The sequence below is a fragment of the Trachypithecus francoisi genome, unplaced genomic scaffold (genome assembly GCF_009764315.1).
Source record: "Trachypithecus francoisi isolate TF-2019V2 unplaced genomic scaffold, Tfra_2.0 Lachesis_group21, whole genome shotgun sequence".
Taxonomy (NCBI): Eukaryota; Metazoa; Chordata; class Mammalia; order Primates; family Cercopithecidae; genus Trachypithecus; species Trachypithecus francoisi.
Genome location: NW_022681467.1, coordinates 12562529 through 12582967, shown reverse-complemented (window position 1 = coordinate 12582967; position 20439 = coordinate 12562529). Strand labels below are relative to the sequence as shown.

The following is a 20439-nucleotide window of genomic DNA, read 5'->3' as shown; positions in this document are numbered from 1 at the left end:
TGCCCTTCTCACCCTTCAAAGTGTCTGCGAGCCTAATTTTTCATGGTCGTGTGACTAGGACCCTGTTTTTAGCTGAACTAAGGAGAAAGTCCTACAACAATAATGGTCCCTCAGCCATACACTTAAGTTGCTCCCTTAGGCGACCTAAGTTACTTCCTGATAGTACATTAAATACCTAATAAATGTAATAAATACATTTATTACATCTGTATTCAGGATTATTCTTTAATGTAGAAGGAAATAGCACACAGAACTCCTGAAAATATTAGATCCTTAGCACAAGACAAATTATCTTTAAACATTTTTTTTCATGTGTGTATGTGTGTTTTCAAAAAGTTTTTGTTGGGGAATGGAGGAGTAGATGAATTTTTTTTTTTTTTTTTTTGCAAGTTGTAGAGTTGTAAAGCCAGAAAGAGAGAAAAACTATGGAAAGAGCAGCTCCACTTAGGTGAGTGCATTTTTAAAATTATAATATAAATGGTAATTATTATGGAAGATAACCAGAATTTGCCAAGCCTGCATTGGGGGTAGAGATGGAGAGAGGGTGCTTTCAGCCAAATAGTATCCTGCTCATTGGCAAGGAGTCATGAAACACTATGGCAAGTTCAGTGAGCTGAGTATACTCTATTCTGGTTGTAGGATAACATGCATATATGGGCACTTTGCAGTAGAGGTGTTTGCAGTCTTTAGTCTTTCCACTTCTACCATCTGTGCTTGGGCCAATGGAATTGAGTGAGATATACGATCTATAAACAGGCTACCCTGGAACATTTACCCCTAATCTTTGACACAAAGGTAGTGTTTAGCTTTGTATTGTGTTTTGTTTTGTTTTACTTTCTAATATTCTGAAATATCTTAGAATAGTTCTTAGTTTTCTTTTGTCCTAGGCTTTACAAGGTTGGAAGGGGCCCATTCCCATCTTTACTCTGGAGGCCTCATCTTCTAATGCTGGGCATTGGGTGGATGCTTATGGGTCTGAGCAGCATCCTTGTTCTCAAGCGGTAAGAGGATTCCAAAGGGCATTTCAGGTGTTATTCAGCAGGCACACTCTCGCAAGATGCCAAGAGCCCACAAGAGAAAGCGAGATGACCTGATGAAACGGATGTTCCTTCATTCTCCACTTGCCTGAAGACAAACTGAGATTTAGGTGAAGCTCCCATCTATTTCTGCTAACAATAGTCCCACTGCTAATTATGGGATGTGGTAGTTATAGTGATAAGAGAGGAGCTATATTCAGAGGGGTTTAGAAAAGGTTGCAATGTACAGAGGGATTTTTAATTTGTATTAATATTTCTCATAGTTTACTTCCTCCATTTGGATTTAAGATTTACTCATCAATTCAATAAACATTTATTGAGTGTCTACTATGTGCCAGGCACTATTCTAGTGGCTGGGGATAACAGCAATGAACACCACAAACAAAACCGTTGCTCTCGTGGAGTTTGTACTCTAGTGGGGGGAGAGTGACAACAAATATAATAAAATACTGTATGTTACATGGTGATAATTTTGAGAAGAAAAATACAGCAGGGAAGGGGTATAGAAGAAGGTGTTTGACAGGATTTGCAATTTTAGAGAAGTGATTGTAAATTTAGTGAAGGTCCAGGGAAGGACCTTCTGAAAAGATGAAGGTAAAGGAAGGGAGCCCTATGGACATCTGGGTGCAAAGGCATTTCAAGCAGAGAGAACAGGAAAGGGGGGCACATTCTTGGGGTTTCTGAGGAACAGCATGGAGTCCAGTGTGTCTGCAATGACGTCAAGGAGACAGTAGTAGGAGCTGATATCAGAGAAAAAAAACACACTAGGGCAAGACCATAGAGCCCAATAAGCAAGCTATTATAATGCTTTGGTTTCACTCAGTGTGAGATGGAAAGTCACTTCTTTACTTGAAATGACATATTTATAGGAGCAAATCATTGCTGGGTTGAGAATAAACTGAAAATTTGAATCACCTACTTCCAAACTGTGCAAAGACATCATAAGATTGATAATGTTTAATAAGCATCTGTGACTTTATAAGCCAGGCTGGTCTCTGCTCTTTGTGTCTTAATGTTTTGCAAAAGTAATCGCATTTTTTACCATTGACAGTAATGGCAAAAACCACAATTACTTTTGCGCCAACCTAATATTTAGGACCTCAGACAGTCCACAACTTAGAAGACTCAGGCCTGATGACAGTCTTTTCCTCTCACAGTTGACTAAGCAAATGTTTGTTGAATGAACGAAAGAATAATATTGACTGAGAATTAAAAAACAAAAACAAAAACAGAGACAATAGTTAGTAATTGCCTCTTTAAGTAATTCTGAGTATCCTGAATAAAAAATAGTGCCTATAGCCTAAATTTTCTATTAAAAAATGTAAAGATTTAGCAAATATTTACCTGTGTGGTGACATTTCTTTCCTTTTGTCTTTTATTATGTTTTTCTGCTTTGATAGCTGCAATATACAAAATATTTTTATAAAATTTAAAAACATTTTCTTTTTAAAATTTCACAAAATACAACTTCTTGTTAAAAAAACTTCTAGAAAACTTTTAGAACTCTAAGAGTAATTGTTGACAATAATTTACAATTTAGAGTTCCTAATGTGTTAAAAATAATTCCTTCACTGATAATCTGTAAAGCTAGAACTTGACACCAGAGACAATCTATATACTTTAATCAAGCATTCTGAAATTGAGTTAATAACATGAAAGAGTTCCATAAATAATAGAGCTAATTACAATAGTGGAAAACTTTCTGAGCTAGAAATGTATTTAATTAAATGTATCTATAGAAATGTCATCTATTAATAGAAGCTATTAAAACATAGAAGAGAAAATATAACATTTTATATTTTTATAGACTCATCCATATGTCAGAGAGATACTAAAAATTAATTGAATGATACAAACATCTGAGAAATGTAGACTGATAATTATATCAGGCTTTGAAATTTGAGAAAATAGCTTTCAATGAATTTTTAATGAACCAGTTTTAATACATATTTTTATAAAGACTATATATATCATGTAGAATACATGCATAATCATTGGCGTATTTTATTTTTGCACAGTGCTTGAGATTTCTTCACTTTCTTAGATAAACAAGTCTGAAAATATGAGATGACAGGGTAAAAACACATCATAATGTTTCAACTTTACTACATTACTAGGATTGACAAATTTTCAATTGCTGTAAACAAATTTGATACATTGTAAAAATGATCATATGCTTTGGGAAGTAAAAAAAAAATGCAAATATGTGATACGTTCACATTTAACAGGCTGAAGAATTTGACCACAAACCAATATGAAATAGTCAAAATTTTGTATTTCCAAAAAGTCAAAAGCTTTTAAGAACAGGTCATAAATTTTCTAATTTATTAATTAATTAATTAATTTCTACTTTTTTTTTTTTTTTTGGACACAGAGTCTCACTCTGTCACTCAAGCTGGAGTGTAGTGGTGCAATATTGGCTCACTATAATCTCTGCCTCCATGTTCAAGCAATTCTCGTGCCTCAGCCTCCCAAGGAGCTGGGATTACAGACATGCACCACTGCCCCCAGCGAATTCTTCTATTGTCAGTAGAGGCAGTGTTTGCCATGTTGACCAGGCTGGTCTTGAACTCCTGACCTCAGGTGTTCTGCCTGCCTCAGCCTCCCAAAGTGCTGGGATTACAGGCGTGAGCCACTGCGCCAGGCCCATTGTATTTATTAATTTGATGTTTTATTCCTTCACTTACCGATGAGCTTTAGTACTTGGCAGCGGCCTCACAATTCTACGTCTGTTTTGTTTACTTTGTAATCTAGACCTTATAGGAACTGGTCCCAGATTGATTCATATTTAGTCCTCTGTCAAATTAGAGAAATAACTGGCAAATTCTAAATAAAAATTAAGCTGGGTATAGTGGCTCACACCTGTAAACACAATACTTTGGAAGGACAAGGTGGCCGGCTCCTTTGAGTCCAGGAGTTTTGAGACCAGCCTGGGCAACATAGTGAGACCCTGTCTCTACAAAAAATGCAAAAATTAGCCAGCCGTGGTGTCATGAGCCTGAAATCCAAGCCACTCAGGAGGCTTAGGTGGGAGGATCATTGAGCCCGGGAAATCAAGGCTGCAGTGAACGGAAATTGTGCCACTGTACTCCAGCCTAGATGACAGAGCAAGACCCTGTCTTAAATAAATAAATATTCAAAAACTGCCTGGTGAGCAATGCATTACTAAGGCATACCAAATTATTTTAAAGATGATACATATCTGATACTATTCTATACATTAGGATTGTTCCTTAGGTTCAAGATATGAATAAGTTATATTAAATGTTATTATAAATAAAACTTTATCCCAAGTCTGTCAAGTGATTATATTGGGACCAACATCAGAGGCAATGGAGCCTCATGGTCTACTTTGTGGCCTTAAGTCAAACAGGCTTATATTTCTAGTCTTGATTTTGTAACTGTTTCATTAATTGTTATGATAATTAAATGAGATCATTTATATATTTAGCACAGTACTTAATACATAGTTTTTAATAAATGTTAGGTATATATAATTATTATTATATGGAACCTACTTCTTTAAAGGATTTAACATGCCCTCAGGATATTATATGTGAGTGAGAAGGTACTTGCAGTTTTTGCATTGTTGGAATTTGCCGTTTGCTATTGGAATACATTACTTAAATGAATGTGGTTATGTTTTACATCATTTTAATGGGCATTTCTCACTTCATTTTTTTTGGCTTATTACTTGCTGTTTATTTTAGACTATGGAATGATGTTAGACAAAAAGTAAACTTGAGTGATTTTCTTATTTGAGTTCAAAATGGGTCGTAAAGCAGCAAAGACAACCTGCCACATCAACAACACAATTTGGCCTGGGAACAACACGCACAGTGCAGTGGTGGTTCAAGAAGTTTTGCATAGGAGGGCCGGGCGCGGTGGCTCACACTTGTAATCCCAGCACTTTGGGAGGCTGAGGTGTTCGGATCATGAGGTCAGGAGATTGAGACCATCCTCGCTAACACGGTGAAAGCCCATCTCTACTAAAAATACCAAAAAAAAGTTAGCCGGGCATGGTAGCAGGCACCTGTAGACACAGCTACTTGGGAGCTACCCAGGAGGCAGAGCTTGCAGTAAGCTGAGATCGACCCACTGCACTCCAGCCTGGGCGACAGAGTGAGACTCTGTCTCAAAAAAAAAAAAAAAAAGTTTTGCAAAGGAGACAAGAGCCTTGAAGATGAAGAGCATAGTGGCCGGCGATCGGAAATTGACAACGACCAATTGAGAGCCGTCATCAAAGCTGATCCTGTTAAAACTACATGGGAAGTTGCCAAAGAACTCAACGTTGATCATTCTATGGTTGTTCGGCATTTGAAGCAAATTGGAAAGGTGAAAAAGCTTAATAAGTGGGTGCCTCATGAGCTGAATAAAAATTGGAAAAATCATCATTTTAAAGTGTTTTCATAACAATGAACCATTTCTCAATCAGATTGTGACCAGGAAGAAGCTCCAAAGCACCTCCCAAAGCCAAACTTGCATCCAAAAATGGTCATGGTCACTGTTTGGCGGTCTGCTGCCGGTCAGATCCACTACAGCTTTCTGAATCCCAGTGAAACCATGACATCTGAGCAGTATGCTCAGCAAATCGAAGAGATGCACAGAAAACTGCAACGCCTGAGCCGACATTGGTCAACAGAAAGGGCCCAATTCTTCTCCAGGATAAGGCCTGACTGCACGTTGTACAACCAAAGCTTCAAAAGTCAAACGAATTGGGCTTTGAAGTTTTGCCTCATCTGCCATATTCAACTGACCTGTCGCCAACCGATTACCACTTCTTCAAACATCTCGACAACTTTTTGCGGGGAAAATGCCTCCACAACCAGCAAGATTCAGAAAATGCTTTCCAAGAGTTTGTCGAATCCAGAAGCATGGATTTTTACACTACAGGAAAACACAAACTTATTTCTCCTTGGCAAAAATGTGTTGATTGCAATGGTTCTTATTTTGATTAACAAAGATGTATTTAAGCCTAGCTATAATTATTTAAAATTCACGGCCCAAAACGACAATTACTTTTGCACCAACCTAACACATTAGTAGTTTAAAAGGGACTATGGCAAGTAAAACATAATTAGAGAGTTCATGTTATTAGTACTTATTAATGCTTTGCCAGTAATGTGACATCTCTCAATTATAGTATCTTTCAAAGAAAATTCCTCAACCTAATTATATTTGTGTATTAGAAATCAAACATCATGACTGATATTATAGTCACATAAAATGTCTAGCAGTTTTTAAACTCCATTATCACAACTAGAAAAAGTAAACTAGAAAAACAATGTGATTTGGTAGATTCCCATTATTACATTCCCCAAAGTACACAGAATAAAATTAGAGTTAGTATGTACAGAACGTACAGACACAGAAGTACAAAGTGTCATGTGTATTTGAGTGAGAGGAGAAAATTACAGATATTAAATGGAGTAAAGTTTATATTATACACTGGTCCAGAAAATCAAACTGTCAGTGGTCAAAGAGTAACATGAAAATTACGGGGCTAAAAGCAGTAATCAAAAGTAGGATAAGTGTAGATAAGAGAATTAGGAAAATGGAAGGAAGCATAAGCATATAACTGAAGGAATTAACTATTCAGTAGCTTAAAACATAACATGAAGATAATAGCAATTGTTCATTATTTCCAGCAGAAGATGTGCAAGCCAAAACAGTTTTGAAACTTATTACAAGGGTGTTTATTTTATAAATTTCAGGCTTTCAGATTTTTTACCTAAAGAAAAAGAAGTTTCCATTGGCTACTAGGGAAAACATTCTGTTACAAAAATGCATCCTACTTTAGAGTTGCTTGTTTTGTACCACTTGAGAAACATTGGTGATTGCTGGAGATCTGCACCACTGTTTTATCACTTCCCCTACAGGATGCTGAAATTCCTGCAAATTCAAGCACTGCCTGTAAAAAACCACAATCTACCGGGTGCAGGAAGAAAATATTAGATCTACTTGCCTGAGGTTTTAAAAAATCTCCTTCAATATCTCTATTTTAGGGATATGTTTCATAATGCACATAATAGGTCAGTAGTTCATGATCATCATGAATAAATGAATATATATAATAGCGTATACCATCAAAAATGTCTGATGTGGAGTTAGCCTTGGAAGGGGACTAAAGTTTCATTCAGCTCTAGAATTATAGCTCTAACTGTAATTTATTATATGCTACAGTCTTTAGATACTTTATCTTCAATCTCCGTAACAACCCATCAAAATAGCAAGCACAGAAATATCTGTGTTCTCACCAAGTGAGAATAAGTCACTTGTCCCAGGTCACAGGGCAGAGTGGGATTCATATGCAGGTCTGACTCCAGAGCTCTTCTTTCTACACCATCGCCACATCAAACTTTACCAAAGGATTCACAATAGGTTGATTTTAAATGACAAGTTTCTATAATGACATAAACTCCATTTTTTAAAAAACAAAAATCTGATTTATGTACAACATTTTATGGGACACATCAATTTACATAACATGAAACACACCATCCTATGCACACTACAGCTTTGATGTACTCCTCCCCTTCCACTGAGATAGAAGAATTTTGAAGTGGTAGGGAAGAAGCTAGCACTACAGCCTCCTGCCTCCAAAAGAATTGTCCATGTGGTTTTTGGGGCATGGAGGGGAAGCCCATCAGATTCATAGAAGACTTACAAGGTTTTAAAAAGTGTTGTGTTGAACAAAAGCCACTAGCTTGGGTTAAAAGAAATGGAGACAGTTCAAAATGAGAAGAGGCCTGTGGGCCTCCATCTTTCCAGGAATAGGAGGAAGCATGAGACAGCTACTCAGCCACAAACATGGGCTATTTCTTATGTAAAAGAAGGATGACTCAGAAGGCAGAGCCAAGCCCAGAGGGTATTGCCAAGAGCCAAATAGATCAATACATTAGGGAACCACTTCCAGAGAGTAGAACTGGGTCCTAATTAATAAACATTGCCTGTCCCTGGAGTAGAGGAACCTTTCAACATGCACCTGGCTAGATTTCCAAATTGCCATGAACCAGTGACTAGTATGTCTCTCCTTCCCCCTTTCGGGACAGCAGTGTCTAATGTGGTTTTTCTGTCTCTCCAGTGTACATTGGGTATGTGAAGGCATGGGGAGTAACTTGTCTTTTTAGTTTACAGGTGCCTGAATTAAAGAACTATACCTAAGGAACTTCATCAACATCTTGACTTCATACAGACCATGAGATCATGGATTCTGAGCTTGATGATATGGTAAGATGAGACTTGCATAATTTTGGGAGGATGAGATTCATGAAAGAGACATAAATCGTTGAGGCTAAGGGTAGTGGACTATTGCAGATTGTTACAACAATGGCCCCCAGGGAATCACAACTCCTTATGTTCACATCGCTTTGCAGTGTGACTTTGCCCAGTCCTCCCATCAAGAGATGGATATTATTTTTTCCCACTCCTTGAGTCTGGGCTATGCTTTTGACTTGCTTTGACCAACTGAAATATGGCAGATGACACTTCAACTTCCAAGGCTAGTCCTTAGGCCTTGTAGCCTCCTTTATCCTCCTGGAGCAATGCCGTGACACCACCATGTCCTGAAGAAGCAAGGAATAATAGACCATGTGGACAGAGAGGCCTAGCCATCCCAGCTGTCTCTGCTGACCACCAGCTGCATGAAACTGCATGAGAGTGAATCCAGATGAGATCAGTGAAAAACCACCCAGTCAACCCACAGAATTATGAGATTATGAGGAGTAATAAATCATTGTTGTTTGAACTCACTAAGTTTTGGGTTGTTAATGCAGCAATTGACAACTGAAATGATTCTGTGTTTTCAGCCTATTAGGACTTCTTGGTTCAAAAATCTCAATTCTCTGAAGCTAAGGTAAACCAATAACTAATGACAAAATAAATCATATAGAATATATTCGTAGCATTGAGAAAAGGATTAGAAGAATGAAATATTGGCCAGGCACAGTGGCTCACGCCTGTAATCCCAGCACTTTGGGAGGCGGAGGCAGGCAGATCACAAGGTCAGAAGTTTGAGACCTGCCTGGCTAACATGGTGAAATCCCATCCTACTAAAAAAATACAAAAATTAGCTGGGCATGGTGGCATGCACCTGTAATTCCAACTACTTTGGAGGCTGAGGCGCAAGAACTACTTGAACCCGGGAAGTGAAGGTTCCAGTGAGCTGAGATCGTGCCACTGCACTCCAGCCTGGGCAACAGAGCAAGACTCCATCTCAAAAAAAAAAAAAAAAGAAGAAGAAAATATTAAAAAAACTCTCTATTATAGTTATTTCCAGATCTAATTTCTCATGAGAGTTTCAAAATGCTTTAACTCCTGGCTTCACCATTTATTTCCCTAGTGTAGACTCACCTCCTTTTCATCCCTGGTGTTGTCTAACTCCGTCCAGTTCACCTTACTTAACTTCCAAGGACTATTGTTCTGTTCACCAACCCTTGCTAGCCAATATCTTGACTTTCTCATTCTCTCTTATATTCTTTCTCATTTTCTTGAAATATTTGGCAATTTCCCCAATCTAAACAAACAATCTGGAGCAGGAAAAAAAAAAAAAAAAAAAGAGAGTAGCAATAGGCCAGGCGCGGTGGCTCAAGCCTGTAATCCCAATACTCTGGGAGGCCGAGGCGGGCAGATCACTTGAGGTCGGGAGTTCGAGACCAGCCTGGCCAACATGATGAAACCCCGTCTCTACTAAAAATAAAAAAATTAGGCAGGCGTAGTGGTGTATGCCTATAGTCCGAGCTATTTGGTGAACTGAGGCAGGAGAATTGCTTGGACCCGGGAGGCAGAGGCTGCAGTGAGCTGAGATTGAACCACTGCATTCCAGCCTGGGAAAGAGTGAGACTCCATATCAAAAATAAAAAATAAAAATAAAAATGAGAATAACAAATAAAAAGCAAAAATCCCGATTTTTCTCTATCTTCACCCCTGTTACCAGAGGCCTGACCCTAATATTTGCACAACCTAGAGTAGGAATATAAATGGGAGTCCACATTCTATATGTCTAAATATATATATATTTTTTTCCTTGAGATGGACTCTTGCTCTGTCACCCAGGCTGGCATGCAAAAGTGCGATCTCAGCTCACTGCAGCCTCTGCCTCCTGGGTTCAAGCTATTCTCCTGCCTCAGTCTCCTGAGTAGTTGGGATTACAGGCACACGCCACCATGTCCAGCTAATTTTTTTTGTATTTTTAGTAGAAATGGGGTTTCGCCACGTTGGCCAGGCTGGTCTTGAACTCCTGACCTCGTGATCCACCCACCTTGGCCTCCCAAAGTGTTGGGGTTACAGGCATGAGCCACCGTGCCTGGCCTATATGTCTAAATATTTAAATGTGATCAATCAAGCTAACAAACAAAATATGTTCTATCCCCTTATTTTGTCAAATATATCTTTATTAAAAACCTGGGAGGCCAAGTTTGAATTTGGAGTCTCTGCAATCTTTGCTTTTGTGTAAGAAATTGACAGCATGGGAAGAGCCAGCCCAAGGACCCTACCCCACCCCACCCCCAAATGCAACCTGCCCTTTTTCATTGAGCACATTGTAAATGTGTGGTATGCTTTGCTATCTTCTATCTTTTTTTGTTTGTTTGTTTGTTTTTTGAGACAGAGTTTCTCTCTTGTTGCCCAGGCTGGAGTGCAATGGCGCAATCTCAGCTCACCGCAACCTCCGCCTGCCGGGTTCAAGTGATTCTCCTGCCTCAGCCTCCCGAATAGCTGGGATTACAGGCAGGCACCACCACCCAGGCTAATTTTGTATTTTTAGTAGAGACAGGGTTTCTCCATGTTGGCCAGGCTGGTCTCAAACTCCCAAGACCTCAGGTGATCCACGTGCCTCGGCCTCCCAAAGTGCTGGCGGCCACCTCTGCTTCTTAATAGACTTTTTTCTACTTTACATCCTTGAAATCTAGCTTTTAACCTTTTCACATAGGTAACTTCTTTCTCAAAGGCCAGTAATGACCTCTTTTTCTTGTCTCATTCAATGACATCTTTCCCCTAGACATGTTTGCTTAGTTTTACAGTCTTTCTTTTTAGACTCTGTTGTACACCAGCTTCTGTGACTTTATAGTATCTCAAATATTCTTCTTCCTTTCAAACCCCTATTTGAGAGTTTCTCTTTCGTTTTGAGTCCCCTAATGATTTTGCATTTCTCAATGCTCAGTCCTCACCTCTTCTCTCTGGCATGATCTGAGGGTTGAGCTGGGCCAGTGGGGAGTTTGGAGTGGACAACTGTGGGTGCAGGAGGTCAGGAAGTAGGAAGGGATAATGTGCTGATTTCCACATGGGCTGCCACTTAAGAAGTAAAGCCCTGGGAATCACACCATGATGAACGGAAAGCAGAACAACACAGGTGACAGGAGAATCCACAGAAGACACTCACTCAGGCTGACAGAGGTAAGACCAATAGTAAGAGGCCCACCTGGCAACAAGGATGATTCTAAAACCTGGAACTAAGTTACGAGAGCAGGTCAGGCTGGGAATAAATGACTAGAAGTGTGCAGACAGTAAGTACCAGGAATGGGGAGAAAATTGGCGAAACGTAGAAGAAAGAGGATTTGCACTACAAGGGCCTAGAGGAAATTCTCCCAATGGGATTTTTGTTGGGTGAGTACTTAGTTTTCTGAGGAAAGCACAGCATAAATCAGACCCAGTCATTTCATGCCTGCATTCATACAATAGCCTCCTAATAGATTTAATTATAATTGTTCTCATTTTAATCTAATTTCCTTCTACCTTCAGAATAATTTTCCCTAAGTACTGTTTTCATCAAGACACCCATCTCCTTAAAAACCTACAAGTCTCTGGCCGGGCACAGTGGCTCATGCCTGTAATCCCAGCACTTTGGGAAGCGGAGGCAGGTGGATCACGAGGTCAAGAGATCAAGACCATCCTGGCCAACATGGTGAAACAGTGTCTCTCCTAAAAACGCAAAACTTAGCTGGGTGTGGTGGCAGACGCCTGTAGTCCCAGGTACTCAGGAGGCTGAGGCAGGAGAATTGCTTGAACCTGGGAGGCGGAGGTTGCAGTGAGCCCAGGTTGCTCCACCACTGCACTCCAGCCTGGGTGACAAGAGCGATACTGTGTCAAAAAAAAAAAAAAAAAAAAATCACTGATCACAGACCACTGTAAGAGATATAATAATAAAGAAAACTTTTGGAATATTATGAGAATTACCAAATGTGACAGAGACATGAAATGTGCATATGCCATTGGAAAAATGATGCCGATAGACTTGCTCAACACAGGGTTACCACAAACCTTCAATTTGTAAAACATGCAGTATCTGTGAAGTGCTATAAAGTGAAGGGCAAGAAAACAAGGTATGCATGTACAACTCTAGGTTCTTTATTAGTTTAATTTGTGAGATGCTTATTTTTGGACATCACCAGTGGATGTTTGTTTTCTTCTTTCTTCTTCTTCCCTCTTCTTCCTTTTCTTTCTTCTTCTTTCTAATTTCTTCTTTCTTCTTTTTTTGAGATGGAGTTTCACTCTGTCACCCAGGCTGGAGTGCAATGGCACAATCTCAGTTCACTGCAACCTCTGCCTCCTAGGTTCAAGCGATTCTCCTGCCTCAGCCTCTCGAGTAGCAGGGATTATAGACGCCCGTTACCACACCCAGCTAATTTTTGTATTTTTAGTAAAGACAAGGTTTCACTGTGTTGGCCAGGCTGGTTACAAACTCCTGAACTCAGGAGATCCATCCACCTCGGCCTCCCAAAGTGCTGGGATTACAGGTGTAAGCCACTGCGCCCCGCCACCAAATGATGTTTTGAAATGGTCATTTCATGTTTTCTTATTTAACCATGTGAAGAAGTTGGATAAATTATTAATTATTTAACCTCCATGAGCCTCAGTTTTCTGTAAAATGGGAATAGAAATACTGTTCCTACCTTTCGGAGTATGTGTGAAGACAGAATAGAATCAAAGTTTAAATTGTTTGGTGTTTTATTAAATACATGGCACCTTAATAACAAATGTAAGTTCCCCTCTCTTTCTCTGTTACCAGAGACCTATTTTTTTTTTTTTTTTTTTTTTTGAGATGGAGTCTCGCTCTATCACCCAGGCTGGAGTGCAGTGGCACAATCTCAGCTCACGGCAATCTCTGCCTCTCGGGTTCAAGCAATTCTTCTACCTCAGCCTCCCAAGTAGCTGGAACTACAGGCACATGCTACCGCACCCAGCTAATTTTTGTATTTTTAGTAGAGATGGGGTTTCACCAGATTGACCAGGCTGGTCTTGAATTCCTGACCTCGGGATTCCCCCACCTCAGCCTCCCAAAGTGCTGGGATTACAGGAGTGAGCCACCGTGCCCAGTCGAAACCTATCTTTTTAAAGGAAGTGGCATTAGCATCTGTGAGAAAAACACTTCCCTTATTGAAATAAAGTGAAGAAGCTACACTTTGTAAGCCCTGGAAGAAGCAGCTCCTGCTGAACTTTACTTTCTTTCTGGCTTTTTCTCACTCTGATCAGTGCTCCTACCCCCTTTTCCTAGAAGCCTCTTTTCTTGGTTACGCTTACCACGTGTAAAACTGACTGGCATTTTCAAAACAGATTTAGTAATTCAAGAAAGAAGAAAAAATATACAAAAGGCCTAGACACAGTTCAATATACACTGACACATCTCTGGTTATAATATGTCAACTGCCTTCTGCCTGATCCCAGCTCATTCCTTTTCCTGATAGAATTTCACAGGAACCTTTCCCTACTCTCGGGTGGGAGTGCCATCTTACTTTTAACCATATGGGGGCAACTTTCCTGCACACCTGACTCTGTCTGGCATTAAGGGCAAGAATACAAATTCTAACTGCCACTCACCTAAGCTTTTCCCATTCTGAAGGACACAGCTTTTCTCTTCCCCAGAGCCCTGACAGGATGAGGGTGATGGGCATTACTGCCCCCAACCTCTATGCTCTGAGAACAACACCTTGGTTCCCTAGAGAGCCATCTCAGTCATATAATAATTGTAGCATCCATACAGCAAGAACTGCATGCATAGAAAGAGGCTATTCCATTCCTCTCTTAACATAAGTGATTTAGAATCATTATTTCTGCATAATTAGATCAGACCTGGATATTTCAAGGTCTCTAAATACAGATACATTTTGATGTACTGTTATACATTTGGTAATAGGCTAATGGCTTAGTTATATACATTAAGATATAGCAGATGCTCTGAAACAGTCTATTATTTAGTGTCAGTGTCTTGAAAAGATATTTTGTGGTCTTTTATTTTCTCTTCCTCATCACTTCCTTCTTCAAGTGCAAAGATAGCAAAATTTCCATAAAAACTAAAGTTACTGGGGACTAGGCTTTTATTTATTCTTTTCTGGAATAGTTATGTTACTTATTTTAATTTTTATGAAGTTTAACTGAGTAGAGAAGGCCAAATAATTGAGCTTTGCTGAGAGTATTCCTTCCAGAAGCCTAATTACCTGCTGTAGGTACAAGTAAAGAGCTTAAGAGCAACCTTGAAGGATAGTTGAGTAATTTATGCAGTGTGCCTGGCATGGTGCCTAGCACATAGCAAGTGCCTAATAAATGTTATTTTTATGATTAATTCTTGATTAGATGAGAAATAATTTTGGAGAAATGCAAATTATAGGTGAGAATATGTGGTGGAACATATTAACTGATGACAATATTAACTGATGGTTTTCCTTGGTACTTTTTTGTACCTGTGGCCTTTTCCCAATTTAGTCAGTGAGTTGCTCATTGCTTCAGAAAAAAATAATGATGTGGTAGAAAGAAAGAAATGTTCTTGGTTGTTGGAAGAAAAGAAAGGACTTACAATCTGGACAATAGAATAAATGTAGAATAACTGGGATATAACATCAAAGTAACTGCAAGGCTTTCTGTGCTCTCTTCCCAAAATGAGAAAACATTCCTTGGACTAGGAGTAGGGAGACAGCTAGAGAGGTGGTAAAGAGAAATTAACACTACAATAGCTTGACATTAAACGTATTAGCTTGACATTAAACAGAAATTACATTCCAATGTTGAAAAAATTGTATTTCTTGCATGCTCAAATTTATGAACTAAAATATATAATGGATACATTAACTTAGTTAATTCTATTCATACAAAGTATGAAGGCTTTGTTAATGGTGAGTGTAAGATGTGATTATGTCCTCTAGAAATAGGGCACTAAAGCTTTTAAACTTAGAGACACAGAGTGACTTTAGTTGAAAGGCTGAAATTTTGCAATAGATAGAAGGTTTCCACTTAGGGTTGTAATGAAGAGTGAAGACACTCAAACTACTTGTTTTGTTGTCAGTAGTTGAAGTGGCTGCAATATGATTAAATAGGCAGCAAGGTGGCCTGAATATATTCCTGTCATTTCTAAGTCTTAATGTCCCCACAAACTAAATCATTATTTCTCATGTGCCCCCACCCAAGTCACCTTCCTCTCTCCAATTTTCTGTCCCTGTCAAGGGGATCATCATTTTCTCAAGCTTCCATCATGTTTTACTCATTCCATGCCAACATCCCCATGAACAGGCAAAACATTGTTGTGTTTTGTTTTTCTTTGAATTGCACAGTTGTGGGTGGGGAGTGGGAAGAGTTATTCTTAGAACTAAATGAGATCATGGATGTGAAAGTGCTTGACATTTGCTAGCACTCAGTAAAGTTTCTTTTAATTTTTTCTGTCTGACAATTTAAGCCTTTCAATAATCCAATTCAATAATCTTATTTTTCTTAACCAATTCATTTCGCACTACACCCTGCTCTTATTGAAGTGGTAGTATCCTCCTACCCCATATGTACATTCTACTCATTCTCACACGCATGTATTTTACTTATTTGTGTACTTCTAATTTGGAATGCTTTCCTGTTCTTTTCCAAATATCCAATTGCTATTCATCCTTCCAGAACATGTCTTTCCTGTTTCAACATTAGAGCCAGATGCTTACCATAGTTCCTGTCCTATAACAGATACTTAATACATATCTGTTAAATGACTAAATAAATTTGCCTTCCTACCTGTAGGTCTCATTGGATACTACTGCCTTCAATGACCCATCCGTTCTTGGTACATCTTCAGGAAGTGGTACTCCCTTGTCACTTATGTTAGCACCCAATCATATATTGAATTTTATTCTATGGATTGTAAGATCTCTGAAGAAAGTGCTCCATCCTCTTTTTTTTTTTTTTTAAGTTTGCCACTAGCACCCTGCACAGTTTCTTAATTTAAAATGTTGTTTGATTAAATACTTTTACTATAACACAGCATGTCATTCTGCTGCTGTATCTAAAATTTGACCAAACTGCCTTTTAAGTTACAATTCAAAACTCAGAGTCAAAGAATCTCAAGTTTGGAATTGTCTTCTGACATACCGTGAAATAAAATCCAGAATCTCAAGGTTGGAAGAGAGTTGTCTCTACAACAGTGGTTGCCATTTAATTATTAAATATGGATAGACATTTATGATGTTTTTAATTATTTTGCTATGACAAGCAATACTGTAAGGGATAACCTTGAACATGTTTCCTATAAAACAGGTATGAGGGTTTGCTAGGGTGGACAAGAAGTAAATTTGCTCATTTGAGAGGTAGTGTGCTCATTTTAAATATTAATAGATAATGCCAAATTGGCATTCCAAAAAGCTACTACTCTACTTCCACACATAGTATATGCATGTTATACATAATACTGCAAAGGCCGGGTGAGGTGGCTCACACCTCTAATCCACCTCTAATCCTAGCACTTTGGGAGGCTGAGGTGGGCAGATCACCTGAGGTCAGGAGCTGGAGACCAGCCTGGCCAACATGGCGAAACATTGTCTCTACTAAAAATACAAAATTAGCCAAGCGTGGTGGCAGGTGCCTGTAATCCCAGCTACTTGGGAGGCTGAGACAAGAGAATTACTTGAACCCGGTGGGGGTGGAGGTTGCAGTGAGCCAAGATCGTGCCATTGCACTCCAGCCTGGGCAACAAGAGTGAAACGCCATCTCAAAAAAAAAAAAAATGCTGCCACACATATTAATTAATAGAAATTAATATTCCTATATATACTATATTTGTTACTATATAGGAATATTAACTTTTTCTCACCATAACTGGCACTTTTCAATTTTTGTCAATGTATTGTGATAACACTGGTGTCTCATTGTTAATTTTCATTTGCATGATTACTGGCACAGTTAACCATCTTTTCACATTTGGGAGTATTTATATTTCCTCCCTAAGGAACTGACTGTTAGGTCATTTGCCCATTTTTCTATCAGGCTCTTTTTTAAAAAAATCTTTAGGAATTCCCTATATATTCTGGATGTTATTTGATTCAGTGTGTATGTTGTAAATATATTCTTCAGTCTGTTTTCAGCCTTTTAACTGTTTATTGTATCCTTTTCACCATAGAGGTCTTAAATCTTGAAGCAGAGAAAATTATACCTTCTTTCCTCACTTACAACCTTTTGTTTGTGTTTTGTTCAAGAAGGTTTTCTTACCAAGCATTTGAATCTATATTTTCATGTATTTCCTTAAACTATTTTTATAGTTTTGCTTTTACAATGTACTTTTGTTTTGTTTTGTTTTTTTGAGATGGGGTCTCATGCTGTCATCCAGGCTGAAGTGCAGTGGCATAATCTCAGCTTACTGCAACATTCATCTCCCAGGCTCAAGCGATTCTCCCACCTCAGCCTCCTGAGTAGCTGGGACCACAGGCATATGCCACCACAGCTAGCTGATTTTTTCTTTTATATATACATATATATATATTTTTAGTAGAGATGAGGTTTCACCATGTTGCCTAGGCTGGTCTCGAACTCCTGAGCACAGGTGATCCACCCACCTCAGCCTCCTGAGTAGCTGGCACCACAGGCATATGCCACCACAGCTAGCTAGTTTTTTCTTTTTTTTTTTTTTTTTTGGTATTTTTGGTAGAGATGAGGTTTCACCATATTGCCTAGGCTGGTCTCGAACTCCTGAGCGCAGGTGATCCACCCACCTCAGCCTCCCAAAGTGTTGAGATTACAGGCATGAGCCACCGTGCCTGGCTACAATTTACATTTTTAATCCATCTGGATCATTTTTGTGATTCATATGAAGTGGGATCTACCGTTATGTCCTAAATGAATGGACAATTTGTCACTAGCAATCATTATAATTCATCTCTTTCCTATTACATTTAAAAACCTTCTTTCAAGTACTAAATTCTTATTCATGCACTGGTCCGTTTTTAACTCTCTGTTCTGTTTTCTTGATCTACTCCTCTATTCTTCTGGCAATACCCTAATTACTGTATATCTAATTACTGTCTATTTATAATTGCATATTTTACTATCTGGTTGAGCAGGAACTTCTCTGTGTGTATGGGGACACACACACACACACACACACACCCTCTGTGTTCCTCTTTGTGCCACTTATCTTGGGAATTCCAGCATAATTTCTTTTCTAGATGAATTTTAGAATAGGCTTGTCAGATTCATTTAGAAATATGTTGATATTTTGACTGGAATTGTTAATTTACAATTGATTGGAAATGTTAATTTACAAAAACTTGGCATATTTACAACACAGATTCATTTAGATGTACAGCTTTAATTTATTCAGGTTTCTTTGTTTAATGTTCTCCAGATACATTTTAATTTTCATTCCCTGGATATTTTACTCCACCTTCATTAAAGTTATTCCTAGCTATTTTATAACATCTGTTGCTACTGTGAAAAGGATTTTAAAAAATAAATCTTTGTGATTATTGTATTTCTAAAAAATAAAATGAACCTTTATTTAGATTTATCGTAAGTCTTAAAGGTTACTTGGCTTACCACTGACTTCCAGTCTTCTCTTGGATTCATTTTTCACTTCATTTCTAGCTATTATTTCAGCTAGGGTTTGTGGGTGATAAATATTCTGAATCCATTCATGTCTGAAAATGTCTCATGTTTGAAAATGTCATTATACTTGTCTGATTGTCAGATTATAGAATTCTAAGTTCAAAATCATTTTTGCCTCAGTATTTTAGAAAATATTTCTCTAGTGTCTTCTTATACTCAGTGTGGCTAAAGAATCTGAAGTCAAGAGGGTGCTTTTTATTTGTAAATAACATGTTTTTCTTTTTAGAAGCTTTTGGGATTTTCTTATTATCCGTAAAGTACTAAAATTTTACCACTATTTTCTATGAGTGGGTCTTTTCCCTGTCTTCTTACTTGGCACAAAGTGGGCCTTAATGTAAAAACCTGAGTCTTTTTTCATATCTAGGGAATTTTATTTGATTTATTTTTCCTCTGAGTTCTATTTTCTCTTTCTGGAAATCCTATTGTATGGATATTGTAATGTTAGTATGTATCCTCCAAGTGCCTTAACCTTTGTTTCATATGTATCATCTCCCTATCTGTTTGTATTATGATCTGAGGGAATTTCTCAGTTTGATCTTAAACATCCAGGTTGCTCTTCAGCTATGACAATTTTGCTATTCAGCTTTAAGGTTTTTACTTTTGCTATCAGGTATTTCATTTCTAACATATCTTTTTTCTTTCATTAAAGCCTGTTCTTGTTTCATGGATTAAGTAAACTCTCTAAATATATATTACGGTATTTTATGTTTTAAAGTCTTCAAATGTTTGCTTTTTAAAAAAATGGAATGCTTCACAAATTTGCGGGTCACCCTTGTGCAGGGGCCATGCCAATATTCTCCGAATTGTTCAAATTGTAGAATATGTGAGCACTGCTGAGTCCTAATGTCCTCGTGTTAGGCTTGGATTTTCCCTGTTAATCTGTCTGTGAATGCTATCATGAATTGCCTCAGCTTTCTACCAGTGACTTTGCGGGTATTGCAGGGTGTGCTATCAGAGTGTAACAGGAGCTAGTCTTCTAGGAATAGAGACTCCATGAATATCACTAGCCATTTGCAGTCGCAGTCTATATCTCTGGCACAAATGCCAACCACAAATGTTCCCACCTAATAGCGATTTGTCTCCTTTTGCACTTATTTTTGACTGTGTACTGCAAACTTTATCAGAGTGGATTCTTTGAGGCCTATGATGAAGTTGTCTTTCCATGGAGAAAACATGAATTTACTTTTGCCAGTTTCCTGACGTTTAACCTAGGTGCCTAGATCTAACCTTAGAGCTAGTTCTAGGGTTGGGGTGCCTGGGAATCCCTAAGCAATGTAAACCCAAGCTGTGAGGGCTGGCACATGACCACACAACTTCTCAGAGATACATATTTTTCTTTTTCCTTTTCTCTTTGCTCTGCTAAAAGTTAAGCCCTATTGATCCCTGGACTTGGGAAGGGATAGTGTGCCCTTATTTTAAGAGTAGAGCATTTTCTGGTCCCAGGTTAATGTTGAAAAGGTCTCTTACTGGACTTCTCACCTTGGACAGTTCTAGAGTATTGGATTCTATCCTCTTTGTGTGGCCGTTAAAACCAGTGTCTACACTTGTCTAGCACAGGGGCAAA

General features: G+C 38.5%; 1 pseudogene; it reads right to left on the bottom strand.

Moving 5' to 3' along the window:
- Positions 1-19610: 19610 nt before the first annotated feature.
- On the bottom strand, positions 19611-19706 carry LOC117069204 (annotated as a pseudogene).
- Between the last annotated feature and the right edge of the window lie 733 nt (positions 19707-20439).